Source organism: Electrophorus electricus, chromosome 8 (assembly GCF_041902795.1).
Source record: "Electrophorus electricus isolate QZ-2024a chromosome 8, ASM4190279v1, whole genome shotgun sequence".
NCBI classification, from domain to species: Eukaryota; Metazoa; Chordata; class Actinopteri; order Gymnotiformes; family Gymnotidae; genus Electrophorus; species Electrophorus electricus.
In genome coordinates, this window is record NC_137504.1 from 22,320,001 (window position 1) to 22,340,000 (window position 20,000).

Genomic DNA, 20,000 nt, shown 5'->3' on the forward strand with positions numbered 1-20,000 from the left:
ACATTAATTGGACGCTGAACTTATCCAGTGACAAGAGACGCATCGCAAAAACCCGGTGTGTGTGTGTGTGTGTGTGTGTGTTTGTGTGTATGCACTAACTTGGGAAAAATACAAAGTACACGGGGTGATACTTTGATGAATGTTCTGCTATGAGTAGGTTTAACATTAATGCCTGTGTGTGTGTGTGTGTGTGTGGGGGGGGGGGGGGGGGGGATAGAGGGAGGATGAGGGAGCATGGAAAACAGTTGCCCTGAGACTGGAATGAGCAGTAAAATGAGAAGACGTGTCAGTTTTATGGCTTGGTGTTTATTACCTTGCTTTATTAAAATAATCTCCCCTCTCCCTCAACCCTCTCAACCCTCTCACACTTACCTGAGCCTCTCATTCTGATATGGAGTGACTGTTCACTCCAAAATGACTATGCAAAAAAGAGGAAAAAAGATTGTGTGTGTGTGTGAGCCATTTATTCGTTTGTCATTGTCATTTGAAATTAATTAGTCTAGGCAGTTTGCAGGAGGGCAAACAACTGGGGGATAAACACACACACAAGAACACACAAATACACACACACACACACACACACACAAATACATACACACACGAATACACAAACACACATACAGAAAAACCAACACACTCACGCAGATCCCATAAGATGTGACCAGACTCCTAACATAGCCAGCATAATAGCCATTCAGAGAGGCCGAGCAAGCGCGAGCAAGAGAAAGGGACAGAGTTATAACATGACAGAAATCAAATTCAGATTAAGCCGGCATTTCCACTGCCAGTGCATTTTCTCCCACTCAGAGGCCCCGGTTCCTTTCACCGTGCCCGGCTCCGCCGGACAATGGAGGTTTGAAAGAAAGAGAAGATGGAGAGAAGGTGGCATGGGGTGAAGCCACGCTCGCCTGCATCCCTCGCCCACTCCTGTCCGCCACCGAGCGCTCCTAATAGGAATGCTTTTAGCTCCGATAATTAGGAGTCGCCCGTATGCAGAGCGCCAACGCTCGATTTACCGCTGCCTCGTTCTCTGCCTTTCAGCTGGCTGCCTCGCGTTCTCACCGCTGCTGCAGCCATGCTGCCCCAATACCCCCCCCCCCAACCCCCCCCCCCTCTGATTCCGAGTCAGTCACTGTGACCCCCGGTGCCCCGCCTCCCCAGATTACTCTCCCGCCCCGGTCCCGTGCACTCTCTCCATCTTTCACAGCCGCCTGTCCGCCCTTCGAGGCAGTGCCATTTTGAGGCACTCGTGTAGGTTTTGCCTCCTCTCGCTCTCTATCTCTCTCTCTCTCTCTCTCTCTCTCGCTCCCCCTTCTTTTTGCGTCCGCAGTTGTTAGGGATGCTTGGAGCGAGATCGGTCCTGACGCGCCATATCAAGGCGGAGAGGAGGACAAAAAAAAATTGCTTCAAGGAGGTCTCAGGGAGGGAGATGAGGAGAATACAGCGGCGAGGCAAAGAGGATGCTGGCCTCCTCTCCAAGCTAACGGTCTCCGGAGAGGGAGGGAGGGAGACAGAGAGGCTGAAACTGAACAAGTAGGTGTGAGAGAGAGAGCGAGAGAGAGCGAGAGAGACAAAATACAAAGATTACAGGTGAGAGGAACATACATTTTGAAAGAGTGCACAGCGTTTCAACTGACAACGAGCCGTGAGGAGACGTGCGCCACGCACGTGCATGTCATAGGCACATCACGTGCACATGTGCGGCAACAGGCTCTCATTCATCCCCGACATGCCTGAAGGGCTGTATATATCGCTGCCGTGTCTACATGTGCCACGCAAGAATGCTGAGCGTAATTTGTGGCTGCGATGTGTGTAAGCTCACACGAGTGTGTGTGTGTGTGTGTGTGTGTGTGTGTGTGTTTAGCCCCTGCTGCTGGTGGTAGACAGGAGACAAAGGGAGTCGGGGGGTGGTGGAAGGTGGAGGGTTGGAAGTGCCGCTGTGTTCAGACTGATGCAGTCAGCCAGCTGAGCTCCACTAATCACTGGAGCCTGACACACACACACACACACACACACACACACACACGCGCTCGAACTACTAACCTTGGTCCAATACCACCCCACGCTCATGTCTTTCCCTCTCCCTTGCACAAACCGTAAAAAAAAAAACCTTTATCCTCACACCCACCCACACACACATCCTTATCTGAATTTCCCCAATCTCCTGTTTACTCTAACAACCAACCTTCCCCCACACACTGCTCTACCCCCCTGTAAATGATGCGGAGACTGGAAATAAACAGGCAATTTAAGTGCTGGACACCTCAGTGCTCCCTCTTCCTCCCTCTACCACACACACACACACACTCACACACACACACACACACACACACACACACACACACACACACACACACTCACCCTGCCGCTGCTGTCACACTCTGTCACACACAGGTTGAGGCAGGGAACAAGGTCACAGCACAGGGAGAGAGCGAGAGGGAGAGAGAGGGCAGGAGAGAAAAAGAGAAAGACGGGGGGGGGCTGTTCGCTGGAAGAGCAGTAGACTATAAGGCTGCGTAAAGTTCTGGGGGGGGCTGTTCGCTGGAAGAGCAGTAGACTATAAGGCTGCGTAAAGTTCTGGGGGGGGCTGTTCGCTGGAAGAGCAGTAGACTATAAGGCTGCGTAAAGTTCTGGGGGGGGCTGTTCGCTGGAAGAGCAGTAGACTATAAGGCTGCGTAAAGTTCTGGGGGGGGCTGTTCGCTGGAAGAGCAGTAGACTATAAGGCTGCGTAAAGTTCTGGGGGGGCTGTTCGCTGGAAGAGCAGTAGACTATAAGGCTGCGTAAAGTTCTGGGGGGGGCTGTTCGCTGGAAGAGCAGTAGACTATAAGGCTGCGTAAAGTTCTGGGGGGGGCTGTTCGCTGGAAGAGCAGTAGACTATAAGGCTGCGTAAAGTTCTGGGGGGGGGCTGTTTGCTGGAAGAGCAGTAGACTATAAGGCTGCGTAAAGTTCTGGGGGGGGCTGTTCGCTGGAAGAGCAGTAGACTATAAGGCTGTGTAAAGTCCTGGGGGGGGGGGGGGCTGTTCGCTGAAAGAGCAGTAGACTATAAGGCTGCGTAAAGTCCTGGGGGGGGGGGGGGCTGTTCGTTGAAAGAGCAGTAGACTATAAGGCTGCGTAAAGTCCTGGGGGGGGGGGGCTGTTCGCTGAAAGAGCAGTAGACTATAAGGCTGCGTAAAGTCCTGTGAGCTGGGTTCTGCTTATTCACAGCTGCAAATACTTGCCTTACAGTGCTGAGCCTCTACACTGAACAAATGCACACACCCCCACACACACATATCCACACTCACACACCCACACAAACATATCCATGCTTTGCGATCAATAAGGCAGGTGTGTGAAATCAAATTGTGATTTGAGCTGCCAAAACAGCTCCAGTCGTCAAGCAGGTAGTGTGATGGTGTCTAGGTGTTCGTGTATGTGTGTGTGGGATAGACGAAAAGAGACTACAAACTCTTTCAAACTGGGATCTGGATTTGGAATATGCACACATTCTCCCAAGACAACTTCCCCTGTAGAAAGCACTCGGTACTTAGCTCAGAAAAGAAAAAGGTGTGTGTGTGTGTGTGTGTGTGTGTGTGTGTGTGTGTGTGTTTATGTTCTCTGCTCAGGCCTCAACAGTAGCGAAAACCCTAAGCTAACTTAATCACCTCATCAGCCTACCTCCATCCGCTCTCCCTGATCACTCCCTCTCTAGTCATGTGGAGGTACCAATGTGTGTGTGTTTGTGCGTGCACACCTCCCAGGAAGGCCTGCTACAGTCAGCCTTGGTCTCGAGACATGAATATGAAATGGCTGCAGACGCTGTGCGTGCATTTGTGTGCGCAAGCATGTGTGTCTGTGTGTGCTGGCCATGAATTATGAATAGGATCTAATGATTTAATGGGTATGCATGTTGACACATCCCACAGGCCTTGGGCCACTCGAGCCACTGTTCAGCCGTGTATAACACTGGCATTCCTGTGAAAGAGAGAGAGAGAGAGATAGATGGAGAGAAAGTGAAAGAGAGAGCGAGGGCGAGAGAGAGAGAGAAAGAGAGAGAGAGAGAGGGAATCTGACATGACTCTGTGGCTCTGGCACTCGCATGCATCGCATCCCCTTGTTCCTCTCCTCCTAATGTCTTTTCTTTTCCATCACTGTCGGTCCCCTATTCCCCTTCTTACCTCCATGATTAGGGAATGTTCCAGGCTCAGGCCCACAGTCCGAGTGCCACTCCCCGCTCGCCCAGTGGCTCTCGGCCTGGCTCGCCCTCTCCCTTTATCATCTATCTCTCTCTTTATCTGTCTTCCGCTCTTTTATTCCTCTCCCCCGTCGCGTCTCCCTGTGTTTGCCAAGGCCCGCCGCTGCCCATGTTCCCTCTATTTTCTTATTTCACTCCTTCTCCACCGTGGCCCTTCCATCCGTTCTCTCACACTCCGTGCCCCATGGCGACCCAAGTGCAGAGCTATATAAGTGATATCACACCTTTCACTGGAACTCATAAGGACCTTAAGACCGCCCCCCCGCACACACACACACACACACACACACACACAACCACTCCTCACCAACCCAGCATCCCCAAAATATCTCCTAATGTCCCCATAGTGACAATACAACATCCCCTATTGTCTCCCCAACATCCCTGGAATTTGTCCCCAATGTCCCTACAACTTTCCCATAATGTCACATCAACATCTCCCCAGTGTCCCAACAATGTCCCCCCAATATCCCGATAACGCCACAACAATGTCTCCCTAATGTCCCTACAATGCCCCCCTAATATCCCTACAATGTCACACCAAGGCCTCCCCACTGTTCCTACAATGCCCCCCAACATCCCCACAATGTCACACCAAGGCCTCCCCACTGTTCCTACAATGCCCCCCAACATCCCCACAATGTCACACCAAGGCCTCCCCACTGTTCCTACAATGCCCCCCAACATCCCCACAATGTCACACCAAGGCCTCCCCACTGTTCCTACAATGCCCCCCAACATCCCCACAATGTCACACCAAGGCCTCCCCACTGTTCCTACAATGTCCCCCAACATCCCCACAATGTCACACCAAGGCCTCCCCACTGTTCCTACAATGTCCCCCAACATCCCCACAATGTCACACCAAGGCCTCCCCACTGTTCCTACAATGTCCCCCAACATCCCCACAATGTCACACCAAGGCCTCCCCACTGTTCCTACAATGCCCCCCAACATCACCACAATGTCACACCAAGGCCTCCCCACTGTTCCTACAATGTCCCCCAACATCCCCACAATGTCACACCAAGGCCTCCCCACTGTTCCTACAATGCCCCCCAACATCCCCACAATGTCACACCAAGGCCTCCCCACTGTTCCTACAATGTCCCCCAACATCCCCACAATGTCACACCAAGGCCTCCCCACTGTTCCTACAATGCCCCCCAACATCCCCACAATGTCACACCAAGGCCTCCCCACTGTTCCTACAATGCCCCCCAACATCCCCACAATGTCACACCAAGGCCTCCCCACTGTTCCTACAATGCCCCCCAACATCCCCACAATGTCACACCAAGGCCTCCCCACTGTTCCTACAATGTCCCCCAACATCCCCACAATGTCACACCAAGGCCTCCCCACTGTTCCTACAATGCCCCCCAACATCCCCACAATGTCACACCAAGGCCTCCCCACTGTTCCTACAATGCCCCCCAACATCCCCACAATGTCACACCAAGGCCTCCCCACTGTTCCTACAATGTCCCCCAACATCCCCACAATGTCACACCAAGGCCTCCCCACTGTTCCTACAATGCCCCCCAACATCCCCACAATGTCACACCAAGGCCTCCCCACTGTTCCTACAATGTCCCCCAACATCCCCACAATGTCACACCAAGGCCTCCCCACTGTTCCTACAATGTCCCCCAACATCCCCACAATGTCACACCAAGGCCTCCCCACTGTTCCTACAATGTCCCCCAACATCCCCACAATGTCACACCAAGGCCTCCCCACTGTTCCTACAATGTCCCCCAACATCCCCAATACACCCCTGCAACCCTCAGCCTCCCCCTCAATATTCAAGCAACATTTAGTCAACATCTGTGCTGATCCAATTAGTTCTTATCCTTCCAAAACAGCAGGAGTGACTGGACTGCGTCCATCTCCATATGGCTGTCTTTGACTTATGGACCCCAGTTAAAAAGACCCCTTTTGTCTTCGACACTTAGCAAAATTGAGTTTCACCCAATGCAGACTCAATTTGTGGGAAGCTGTTAATGCAGTGTGTGTGGGTGTGTGTGTGTGTGTCGGAGGGGGTGGAGTGATGATCAAAAGGTGGCACTGTAAAAGTTTTGGCTATGCGCGGTTGTTGCCATGCTCCATATGACCTGAAGCTGGGCTGACCCAGCGTGCAATAAAGGACTATGGAAGAAATAAGGATGATGATTTCACCGTAAACTGAATTATACTGAGCGCTCCAAAGCAGGCTGTGGTGTAACCTAGCAGGCTTGCAGTGGTGACTTCATCCAGGTGATTATATGGTTTCGAAAGGTGGTTCATTATTTCAGGTGTTCCAGCTTTGAAAGCCTCTCGTCTCGACAGCTGGAGTTGTTGGAGAGGTGTTTGCTTTGAGTTCGGGTCCTGCACCAAGCGGCTGATTGGCTCCTTGAGTAAAGCAACAAGGACAAGGTCTATTTACATACAGTAAACAGCATAATTATATGAGGAAGTATAAACAACAGTTGCATGTGCACTTGGTGCTGCTCCTGTTCCTATCACATCCCATGCCTGCGGTTTGCCATCGTTGTTATTATTGTTATTATTTTGTCTTTCTTGGCTAAAGGAGAGTAAACTGTGGATTGGCCAGCAAAAATGCAGCTGAACAATTCCAAATTGCGATTCCTTTTCATGAAAAAAATATGAGGACTATACCAGATAAATAAATAAATAATTTTAAGACGACAGACTTGAGACATAGTGGTAATTTCCTATGATGCATTTGTGTTGCAAATGCAGATTCACTTATAGTAATAGCATTATCACAATGTGATATAAAATGAGATGGAAAACAATTCCACAAATGCACAATGCCTTTGCTGAGCTGTTTGAATCCAGCAGGCTATGTGTCCTCTTATTCCCCTATGCAGCAGAGCTGCTCCAGGATTTGTCCAAAATAAGCACAATTTAATGAGTGACGTCAGTTGGCCAGTAGCATATTAGACTGTGTGCTTGGCACGTTGTGTGTGTGTGTGTGTGTGTGTGTGTGTGTGTGTGTGTGAGAGCGTGAGGGGGTCTCATACTTGCTCTCCGCACTGACTCTCTGTGTGAACTCTACTAAGTAAAGCTCTGGCTCGCTGACTGCGTGAAGTTTATTTTGCGTGCACATAGCCCAAAGCAGGCAGTGAACAGAAGCACATCTTTCACTCTGGCATGACAGCACACGAGCGTTTGTTTATGTGTGTGTGTATGTGTGTGTGTGCACGTATGTTACACCTCTCAACTGCGTAAGGTTCACCTGGGCTGGAGCTGCTCTCATTGGATATGTGCACTGGCTTCATCTTAAATTCATTTGACACCTCTCGGCTTGTCTCTGTATCGCTACCTCTCTGTCTCTCTCTGTCTGTCCCTCTATCTCTTTGTGTGTGTCTCTCTCTATCGCTCTGGTACTGCGATCGCGATCCGCTGATGTAATCCCGTTAAGGCCAGGCCTCACGGATTATCGCATTACGTCACGCTTATGTGGCGGGGTTCGTGCTTTTTAACATAGACTGTTTGATAACAACAGCCTGATTGGGAAGGGGGAGGTGCTAGGGGGAGGTGCTAGGGTGTACTCACTGATCGACACATTGATTGATTTGGCACAGATTGAGAAACAGCACAGATGGGCTCTTAGATTGTCCTGGTGAGGGACTGACGGTAACCACCCAGTAACACATTCTGCTGTGTTCATCGCAACCAGCATATTATTCTCCACTGATGGGAGTCATTTCCATATGCCTCGAAATGGGATGCATGTTGCTGGCACTATAATCATCACAAATTACAGGACACGATCTAAATAATACAACTCGCTCTACATACTACGGCATCACAGCCTGGGAAAGGTGAAATCTCCTGGCGTGGTGTGAGGAATGTGGGAAATTAGCCATCTTCCCAGTTAACTGATTATTAATGAGTTTAAGAGAAAAATGTCGCCTCATTCACAACCTAACTCTGCATCCCGCTCAGCGGTCGAGTGATTAAGTAGAACCCTGTGTGTGTGTGTGTGTGTGTGTGTGTGTTCGTGTTTGTGTGTGTCTGCATGCGCATGTATGTTAATGTGAAAGCTGTCACTGCCTGAAGTGGAACCCTGCAACCCCAGCATATGCTAATCAAATCAAGATAGCTTATCATTAATTAGTGGCGATAGCTAAAAATAGCCGATGCTGGGGAAATTGGTTGGCTAGGGAGAGGAGGTGCAGAGGTCTACACAGCTGTCTCGATCCTTTTACACTGAGAAGGCTCCTGCTGAAACATGTCTGCTCTCTTCTCTGTCGTTCTTTCGTCTACAGCTTGCTCGAACATAGTTCCTTGCACTAACGTTGTCCTTATCAAGAGCCAACATTCCCAGTCAGAATTAATTGCAATAAACCTGGTTTCAGATCATCCCCGCTTTGTCTGTCCCGTAGGCTTCTTTTTACCCACTTCTCTCCACTAGTCCACTAGGGTGTGCGCGCACGTGTGTATTTAGTGTGTGTGTGTGTGTGTGTGTGTGTGTGTGTGTGTGTGTGTGTGTGTGTGTGTGTACATGTGTATGTGTAGTGTAGGTTCTCCTTATTTTTGACGTAGTCTAGTGTAGGTTAGTATTATTTAAAAGTGACTTGAGACTGACGTTCAGGTTAGTTGGGTTTGTATCAGAGGTGGGGATGCAGACGATTAATGCAGCATCTAAAGCTGCAATGTAATCTTTTACACAAGCCAAGCACCTGGAATGCAATAATGCAGCCTAGAGACTTTTCTGTCATTTTGTCTTTTCTTTCTCTCTCTTGCACGCACACACACACACACACACACACACACACACACACACACACACACACACACACACACACACACACACACACACACACTGCTCTTAAAACAAATCAGAAACAGCACAAACAGGACTGAATCAGCAACTCACATCCTCACCTTTGCTTCACGTCTTTACACAATCCAGGTCTAGATGCAGAGGCTATTTTTTGAAACATTTCAGTCTGTCGCTTTTAAGATCAAATGAATTTTACAAATTTGACATACAGTTTGCAGATTAATCTCATTTGCATGTTTTCCTCCTGAGAACCAGGTTGACTAATAGATTCGGCTCGAGCGACCTGTACCCCTAAAGATTTACTACACACCTCTGTAGGAACCACATGGGTTTCAACATTACTTTTTAGTGTTACTCGTGAAAGGGTCCCCCGCTAGGCTACTGGAAAGGCAGTGTAAAAACCATTAGGTCATGAAAGACCATTATCTGTGTACTTAAGGGAATTGGTGCCATTTTATGTGCAATGTTTTCTATTGCATTTTATACTTTTTTTGTAAACAAATTTTGATACAGTGCTGATAGCTTCACAGACCCAGCATCAGTCACACGATCTCTGCTCTGCTTAAAAAGCAGGGCTTTGAATCAAGAATTCAAGGGGCAGTCTGATATTCCTGCCTGACTTGGAAATTTAGAAATCAATTTTACATCAGTTCTGCATCACGTTGCATAATAGATTCTAGACGCGCTGAAATGGGAAATCTAGAGGACTATCAAGTGGGTGGAAAAAGCAAAGAAAAAAAAATTGTTTAAAAAGTACCAGAATAAACAAGTGCTACAAGCAAATCAAGAATAAAGGCCAACTGGTGGCCTTATGTCTAAATCATGCAGGAAGACCAAACCAACTGTGCAATTTCAGTATTCTTTAATGGTCTCCGAGGACAGTCCAGAAAAACCACGGGGCTGGGTATCAGTGGATAAAAAAAACAACAAAACCACACTTTAAAGTGAAAGACCTCTGGATGTCAGGGGGTAGCTGCCCAGAAAAGGTGCATGCAGTGGGGGACGACGATGACTTGCTAACTTGATCTGTGCGTTTGGGGCGGTCCTCGTAGTGGAAGTTGTTGAATGAATTAAGACAATATTCCGAAGGCAAGTAGAGATCAGAATATTTAGTCTTGCAGCCCGGTGCGTTGTCTGAAGAAGGTGTGCAGGGGTAGCTTTTGAAAGCCGGTGGTCCTAATCCACTCAGTGTATTCTGGGGCACATGAGTGTGTCTCTTTGTGTATGTGTGTGTGCTATTTAAGAACCTGCGAGTCCTGACAGCTATACCGTTTCAGTTTCGCATCTAAACCCAATGTTACAATCCGCTACCTCAAAGCTTTGCCCACTGCAGCTATGATCTGCCCTGCTTCATTTGCCAAGCTAAAAGGGTGCATGCGTGCGTGCTCGTGTGTGTGTCTATGTGTGCAAATGCCTCTGCATAGCCATAGTGATGCTCCGGGAAGATCAGACTGTAATATCTGTGTAATACAAATGTAATGCCTATGTAATAAATGAGGACATATATTTAATAAAAGCGCAACAGTGCTATAATAAGCATTATATTTGGTCTGTGGGGTTTTACAGATCAAAATGTACAATTACAATTACTGCAAACTGTATTTCAATGATCATAATTCTGCATCTCTAAGAGTTCTTGCGTTGATCCTTCTCATGGTGTGTGTGTGTGTGTGTGTGTGTGTGTGTGTGTGTGTGTGTGTGCTATGTCAGTGTGAGAGAGGTCATCTCCTGTGTGAGTTTCCATGCACTGGTTAAAATCCTTCCTACCCTGGCACGGTCACTGTGCCCTACTGACTGCCAGCTGTCACATAGAGAGAGAAAGAGAGAAAGAGAGAGAGAGAGAGAGAGAGAGAGAGAGAGAGAGAGAGAGCAAAAAAGCAGAATGGAGGGGAGGATGGGAGCGGAAGACAAAATAATGTGTGGGGGGGGGGGGATCAGCGCGAGGGCGCGCACCCTCAGGCTCAGCCGCTCTCTCCTGTCTTTTCTCCCCGATGACACAGGCAACATGGCGGCCCGACAGGGACTGACAAAGAGAGAGATGGAGGGAGAGAGACGGGCATCAGCTTTCGCATAATCCCAGAGAAAATGAGAGAGAGGTGGAGGTGGTGGGAGGGGTGGAGAGCACTGGCTGCTCTAGCCGAGAGACCGAGTCCAGATTTCTTTCTTTCTCCGCTGTCCTTAATATAAAGTCACCATGGAGACTTATCTCTTTTTATTTTCCTTTTTTGGAAGAAAATGTTCCAGACTTCCCTTGTTCTCGGTAGCTCCCTATTATAGTCAAAAAGAAAGTGTTTCTTTGTGCCTCTTTTTAATTTTATTCCTCATCCGTACCGTTTCTCTGAGAAATGGTGATAAATAAGGATCCTTGGTTTGGCTCTGCTTTTCTCTCTCTATCCATCCATGTCAGTTTTGTCTCTTTTCGTGTTATTGTTTCATTTACATTACTGATTCATAGTGGTTTAATTTTGCTGCACAGTGCTTTGACAATATACTGACCAGGCCTTCCACTTGAGAGAGACAGGCACATGAATGGAACAGAGAGAGAGAGAGAGACAGGCACGTGAATGGAAAGCAAGACGGGCGAGTGAGAGGTTAACTGAAGTCGAAGAACAGAGCAGATGAAAGGAGGGAAGCAAGCGACTCTAAATGGAGGGAATTAGCTTGTGTCCTGTATGTTTTCAGCCCCATGTGCAGCTGTGGACATCTTTCAGAGGTACGCTATGATGCAGGGTAATTAGGCATCGCTGTCTTTACAGACACTGACCCTTAGTCTTCACACATCAGCCATTCAGAGTGTTTCCCACTATAATTAGAATGCTGGAGAAAGGACAAGGCTCTACTATATAAACACTGTCCTCAGTTCTTTATTTGCCTTTCGTACGACAATGGATGTAAGTGAAGTTATAAGATTTGCAGAGGACAACTCGTTTGGGGGGGGGGGGGGGGGGCAGGATTCATTCTGCCACAATATTTTATCTCAGGATTTGAGCATGCCAAAGAACATCTACCTCACGTGTACCATCCTCCCTTGGCCAATAAGCCCCTTCCCAATGTGGGTGACAGGTGGAAGGAACACAGCTGTAGAGTGATGAAAACTGACCTTGTCCCAAAGGAGAATAGAAGCAGGACTCTCTGGCTGTTCTCAACTCTCTTGGCTGATGAAAGCTTCCTAAAGACTACTGAGGCTTGTCAATAGTGGTGTTGCGCTAAAGTCTACTCAGTCAGTTGGACGCACGAGCATACCTGAGGTAGAGCTGAAAAAACGACATAAAGTATTGGGCCACCACAAGCCTCCGGAAAGAGCTTCAGTGCGCTTTGGCAGGTCTCTGGAACTTTCTACAAGTCCCTGGAACTGTACTGCAGGGAGTCTTCTACGATTTTCTCAATTGGTGTTTTGATGATGATGGTGATTGGAGAGCATTGTCTACCATGTTGGTTCAAAATGTCCCATAAGATTGAACTGGCTTTGAGATTTGGTGACTGTAAAAGCCATAGCTTATCACCTCATGGTCATACTCATCAAACCATACCATAACCACTCATGCCTTGTGTCTGGGGGCAGTGTCAGTCTGGAGGAGAACACTCCAATCAGGACAGTTTCATCACTGGATAAAGGTGATGAGTCTGAATAATTCTGTATTGATTTGCATTGACTGTTGACTCTAAGGGCATAATTGGACATGAACTGTGATGCCCTCGAGGTCAAGCATTCAGGCCTGTGACCTTCTCTTGGTCCTTTCACTTTACATATTACACTAATATACAAGAATCATCATATGTGCTTTTTTAACCACAATTTCCAGCAATTTTTCCCCTATGCATCTAAATGCAGATGTTGCGCTAGTCTAGAAACAGTCCAGAAACACGAATCAGCTGAATAGTTTTGTTCCTGCCTCAGTAATGAGCCTCTTTCAAAGTTGCCAGGATCTTTTCCTCTTCCCATCTTGATCCAATATCAAGGTCAGCTGTGCCAGCTCAGCATTTTAACAGTTCTCTCAACAGTATCTATGTTCTAAAATACCTGAACTCATTGCTCAGACCATTACATGTATTTTTTTGGATCCTTATATATTTGAATCAAATTGAAATGTCGACTTCAGAAAGAAACATGAGCATATCTCTACAAATGAAACAAACCATGTTTTTTTTCACACCAATAAAATAAGAATGCATTTATCACAATATATATGCTGTGGTCTGTGATTCATCCAAAGACTGCAGAAAATGAGCAGAAAATGTGTAATTATTAAATGAATACAATATGGATTTTTTTTTCGGTAATTCTTTATATTTCAGACAATGTTTGAATTTATCACGCTGCATAGTTATTATCTAAATATGCCTAGATTTATAGTTGGAAGGGTGTCTACACACTCTGGCTGTAATGGAGAACATGGTGATAGTGTGTACAGCAGGTGGAGAATATAAACTGCTTGCATTACATGCACATGTATGTACATATACAGCTGCCACCACTTTGAGTTATAATCCTTTATGGCGCAGGGAAGTAAACTAATTGAAATCATCTGATGAGTTTGTGCTCTATGATCGCAGCCCTGGGAGGCCAATAGCTCTCAATAATCAGCCTGGACTGTAAACCCACAACAACATGCATTTGCTTACTTGAAGTATGACTTTATAAGACTGTACACTGACAAAGCTCATAGTCACAGACCTTCTGGTGGCACTGGAAATGGTAAACGTTGTACAAACAATGTTATATTATTTAACACGTGATAAAACGTGTCCAAACATGTCCAAAGAGTATGACAGAGAATCCAGTTATTGAAACTACATTCATTTCCAAAAGCTCACATTAGTTACACATACTGGCCTGCCTCTCATAGTCTGATGGCTCATGACATTTTCAACCAGTGTTGCCTGAATCCCAGTTGAACAATCCCACTCCACCTGATCCTCTTCCTCTAACCCCACCCTCTCCTCATCCTCATCCTCTAACCCTACCCTCTCCTCATCCTCGTCCTCTAACCCCACCCTCTCACTCTTCCTCTAACTCCACCCACTCCTCTCTTCCTCTAACTCCACCCTCTCCTCACTCTCGTCCTCTAACCCCACCCTCACTCTTCCTCTAACCCCACCCTCTCACCCTCTTCCTCTAACCCCACCCTCTCCTCATCCTCGTCCTCTAACCCCACCCTCTCCTCACTCTCTTTCTCTAACCCCACCCTCTCATCCGCTTCTCCTAACCCCGCCCTCTCCTCATCCTCTAACCCTGCCCTCTCACCCTCTTCCTCTAACCCCACCCTCTCTTCCTCTAACCCCACCCTCTCTTCCTCTAACCCCGCCCTCTCACCCTCTTCCTCTAACCCCGCCCTCTCCTCATCTTCTTATACTATGTCTCCCATCTTTTTCCATTGTACAATTAGACCCACATGCCTCTCAAAATAGCTACTGTTGCTTCCTGTTAATTTATGTTCTTGTTTACAGTAATGTGTGTCTCAAAAGACATGTTGTTTTGATTTCATTTATCTAATGACCTGGGAGTAACAAAACTGAAAAGCTCTTTAGTATTTGTCCTGCTGAGGTCTGTCACTAATTCCCCAATATATGCATATTCTGTCTTAATCTTACCAAAATGTGGCTTCAAAATTGATCTTAATTGTTTTTCTTAAATGTGGGGAATTGTGTACAGTGTTGTGCAGAAAGTGTCTAATGGTTTGTAATAAAAGGTTTAGTAAAATGTATTCAGTTTTGCACCCGATACATGAAAAAGAAACCTGAGTGTCACAGACTGAGATTAGAGTAGCAGTGTTCAATAACAACGTGTACGCAATCGAAAATAAACTGTACACATGAGACTGTATTGACTGCATCATACAGTACACCTGTCTGAAAGTATCTGCACTTGTCATGTTTCTGTACCCATTTATTCCGATTTTTCCTTTAATTTGTTCAAACTTCATTACTGTTTTCTCATTGATTGACTGGACTATGTGTTAGCGATTAACCTTGTTAGTATTTAAACCATGACATCTTTGTGCTGTGTGTTTCAACATAGTGACTGGAGCTCCATCTTTTAAATGGCAGCTTTCTGCATGCAAATCTAAGTTAACTGTGCTTTGCGATGAATGCTAGCAATAAAAAAAATAATTAGTAAAGACTCAGACCATCTTTTTTGAGTGGATTTAAATACTGCACTCACACGCTCACTCACATTAACAATTCACTCCCTGGCACACGTATATAAAAGAGACAGATATTGTGTTGGGGGTGGGGGGGTGTCATCATATGCACTCATGTTGCATGTTTACAGCTAAGTGTGTGTCCCTTGGTGTTAGGGAAGCTGCAAACATGAAGCAGTCTTCTGGAAAGAGAACCAAAGGGGGGGTTAGTAGAGAAAGGACATGCTTAGACAGGGAATGACTGGTCAGAGCAAAGCGCATACTCCATCACCATCAGGGAAGAAACTTAGGCCCAAGCAGAGAAGAGGGGAGAGAGAGAGAGAGAGAGAGAGAGAGAGAGAGAGAGAGAGAGAGAGAGAGAGAGAGAGAGAGAGAGAACAGCACTTCTTGAAAATCCTCATTAAAAAAATAAATAAAAAACTCATATAATTGGTGGCATAAAAGCCCAACGCTGAGCATTTGGAAAGGAGCAGGTGCTCTTTCCAAATCTGATATAGCAACATTCAATTAATGACATGATTTATCATCTCCATTTGAAATAAATATTCATAATGAAAGTGTGACAGAACACTCGGTCAGCATCTGTTACGGATGTATGCTAAGCAGAGAGAATACCAGAATCTCATTCATGTGGTTTTAGGCCTACTCTGTGAGGATGAGCTTAACTGATGGCCTATTCAGGTAGTTTCTTTTTGATAAGCATAGCGAACGATATATGCCCTCAAGACCCTTGAGAGAATAAGATTATACCAGTATAATTTAGTAATTAAAGGAAGTAGTAATTTGTGTTCGTCTCGACACAAATGGCATCTGCTGAGAAAAAGAAAAATAGCAACATAGGAAGGGAATAAACATTTGGTTAGGTGTTAGGCAATCAGCCTTTACAAGCACACACTTGAGTATATGTGCCTGATTTCAACTTAATGTAGCTACCGCGCAGCAAGAGTGCTCAGAGCGGCCCAACCCACGCAGTCGCCACACAATTAGCGTTACCATTCTTAACAACGGAAAAGCTCAAGGCCGTGGTAAGGCATAGTCACTCAAAAGCTAAAGGCTTATTACACCCCTCAGACGAGCATGTCGCCTCGTGTCATTGCTTAACTTACAGCAACCTACACGTGTAGCCCTTAGGTAATGTCCTGTGTAGCCCACCTAGGGACCGGGTGCATCGCAACAACGTTGACAGCGGCGAGCACATTTCGTTTAGTCTTAGCTCATGTCGAGCTCAAAACGACCACGGCTTCGTTTCGGACATAATGTTCCCCACGCGTAGATAAGAAGGTAAAGGGGTCGCGGTAGAAGAAGGGTACCGACACTCAACCTGTTCGATGCACTTCCTCGCATGTATGAGCCGTGCATACGCGCTCGGTACGTTGCCGTTAAATAGACATGTACACATTTGCAGCAGTGAGCTAGACGAAGAAAACGGAATAACGACTCAACTTGTTTTCGGTCTGTCTCAGCTGTGTCCCCAGTTTGGCTTCCTGTAGCCAAGAGAAATCTCAATTTCACAACCGGGTTTATAAAAGGAACATATGACTAAAGCTCAAGAACTCAGACAGTTACCTGGCTATATAACTTATGTGCATATATTCTCTTTATTTTAGGTTGAGCTATTTTAGTCACCAAGCATGTAGTTCACATGTCAGCAAAAACCATAAAGGGAAAAAGTCGTGGCAGGTGTTTTTTGTGCGATAGTTGTTCCCTCGTCATTACATTCTGTGTGCGCTAAACAAGACGGTTGCATGTTTCTTTAAATTATTCAGAGCCTTCGCATTTAAACAACGACGTGCGGTGATACACGAATTTTATCGGTGAAAGCTATTTTACATTATGTCGAAGGACGAATGTATTCTGCAGTCTTACCTTTTCAGTAGTGAGCTTTTCCTGTGCCTTTCTCTCCTCTCATTACTCTGCTCGCATCTGTTTTTTGGTGTTTTCCGCGCAATAAGTTCCACTGCACGGTGTCATTAATTTAGCGATAGAGGATATGCTAGCCTTAACTGGACTGTAGTCCCAAATTAAGTCGCCCGTCCAATCTAGCCTTAGTCAGTCATCATCATTTCAGTCATGTTCCAGCCTCCCTCTCTCTCTCTCTCTCTCTCTCTCTCTCTCTCTCTCTCTCTCTCTCTCTCTGTGTGTGTGTGTGTGTCCCTGTCCTACGACCATCCAATAGCCTATACTGGCTTTCTGTTGAAACCGGCTGCGTAGCACTACAACACTGCACTAAATGAATAACAGGCATGTGGTAACGCCGTGAATACAGCGGCTTGGGCTCACCCTCTGTCTCAGTCTCACGAGCCGGAATCACAGAGCGCGCAGCACCGTCTCAGAAGGTTTCCACTCGTCCGCCTTTGTTTTGTGTCATTTAGTTACAACGGACCGGATATAAAGGTAAAGCTGATTATACTAAGGTAGAGGGATATGGGGTTTGTTCTTTAAGGGATTATTGCAGGGTACCTTTTTATGAGCTTTAACCAATATAAAGATGGTATAGTGCAACTACGACACACCCACCCCCCCTCACACGCACCTCTGTCTCTCTCTCTGTCTCTCTGTCGCTCTCTCTCCAAAACAAAAAAACGGGGAAACAGTGGGGAAGAGAGATCTCATCCCCATTCATCAGAACACGACATCGCAATTTCTCTGGTCGTAATCAGTAAACAGTAAAACTATTGTCCTTGGGCACTGGCAGTTCAGTCTTTTTCGCATTAATTTCATTTTCGACTGTCCTGATGTCAATCGTCAGCCCACCTATCAGCCCTCTTGGCAATTACTGCTGCCACAGACAAATGGATATCACAGACCATAAACTCATCTGCAATAATTAAATCTCACATCGACCCCATTAACTCGGTTAATGTAAAAATTATATATCTACATGAAATTCGCCCAGATAATTCCCGGGCAAAGGCATTCAAATGAACTACAATATAGGCAAAATATTTCAATATTACAGTGAGTAAATGTTCCATCTTAAGACCCTGAGTTTAAATGGGCTTGACTTCTTATAACATGCATCAGTGCATCGGTCTTTCTAAAAAGCACTTATAGGGGACATCTAACTTACGTAAGTGTTTAAAGGTATACTTAATACATGCATTTAGCATATCATATGAGCTCCATTACACAGCAACTAAGAGAGTCTCATCGCCATTGATGACCTGGCCCTGCATTTACCAAGCAAGCGTGGCAAAGATGAAGTGGTGGCAGCTTCCCTGGTCCAAGCAACGCTCATAAGGCAAAAAAACTGAACCCGTGTCAGGTCCTTGGCTCCAACATATACAACACACCGCAGCAGTGGCTCTGTCCCTGTGTCTTAAACACAGCACAAGCAGCTGCGAGTCTTCCCGCGCTTATCGCATTCCGACTCATATAATGTGATTTATGTATACTTTATGTCTGCGTTCACGACCGCTGCACTCACGGCACAGTGTAGCTTTATAATTGCAGTCCTATTGACAGTAGGAGGTATATATTGACCAAAGGGCACAGTTTGTCTGTACACAGAAATGAGCTACGAAGCATCCTCTTTATCATTTGCTGCCGGTGCGATGGGTAGTGGAGCTGAAAGCTTGTTGCAAATCATTGCCAAAATGCAAAGTATGATACGAGTACTCCAAGGTCCCACAATATTAGCGGTAGTGCTTTTAGAACAGTGGCTTAAGCATTTTCTCGGTGACGGTTTGAGGTTTGAGTCTCGAATGTGAATTTGCAGCTGCAGTAATATGTGCATGACATGTGTGAGATAAATAGATGCTGCTAGAAGCATATTAGCCTTTTCGATTTTATAGTCGTTCTACATTAACTTTTTTACATAATAAAATGTCTTTACATTCAGTGACCTTTTCATGGTGGAAAGGTATGCCTGTTTGGAACACTCCTGTTATTAAAGTGACGTGTGTGTGCGTGTGTGCGTGTGTGCGTGCGTGTGTGTGTGTGTGTGTGTGTGTGTGTGTGTGTGTGTGTGTGCGTGCGTGCGTGTTTGTGTGTTGGGGGGGGGGGCTGGGGGGGGGGCCGTGTGACGGCATTCACGTTTGAGAATGATAAATGCCTTGTCATTTTCACCATTAGTGCATTTCCATTACGCTAGGCTTGTGCAGCTGTCAGTGATGTATTGCCTGATGCTAAGGCAAAGGCTGCATTGTATTGGATATTAGCTGCCCTTTATGCTGATCTGGGATCGGTTTTGCTGTTTCCTTTTCATTGTGCAATGTCAGGTTCTTGTGGTGGGGAAACAGGTCCCCAATCAGTATAGAAGGTCAATGTTATGGAAAGGACCATTTTCACCATTAGTGTATCACCAGTATACTCACCATATCAGTGATGTATTGTTGGCTTATGAGATGGAGGCCAAGTTGTATTCCCTGCAGAGAGACATAGTTAATATTATTCCTGCATAAAAGCCCATTGGGCTGTAAGTGGAGGGTGTAAACTAGGTTTACTCCCAAAGCTCATGAATGATTTAGTACAGGTACTTAATATGTCACATGCACATAACCACAATAAACAACAGGCCCATTGAGAAGAATTCAGTATGTAAGTATAGTCTTGAACTGGTAACCATGGGCTTGCTCCTCTTTCTGCACCTATGCACTCAGCACCCACTTTATTAGAAGCACCTGCTCTAACTGGCCACTTTATTAGGCACACCTGTGCACCTCATTCACATAATTACCCGATCTGCCCAACATATTGCATCAACACAGTGCATAAAATTATGCAGACATGAGTCAAAGGTTTTGTTAATGTCACACATCAAATATCAAAATATGGAAAACTGTGATGTGTGAGTGACTATGACTACGGCATGGTTGTTGGTGCC

The 20,000-nt window shown here is 46.2% G+C and overlaps 1 protein-coding gene across 2 annotated transcripts in view; it reads right to left on the reverse strand.

The window, feature by feature from the left end:
* The window catches only part of flrt1a (fibronectin leucine rich transmembrane protein 1a), a 45,358-nt gene extending 27,757 nt beyond the window's left edge, over positions 1–17,601 (reverse strand). For both annotated transcript variants that reach the window (XM_027017761.3, XM_081719665.1), the window contains exon 1: positions 17,042–17,601. The gene's annotated coding sequence lies outside the window, so the exon portion shown is untranslated. The remainder of the gene's footprint in view (positions 1–17,041) is intronic.
* Between the last annotated feature and the right edge of the window lie 2,399 nt (positions 17,602–20,000).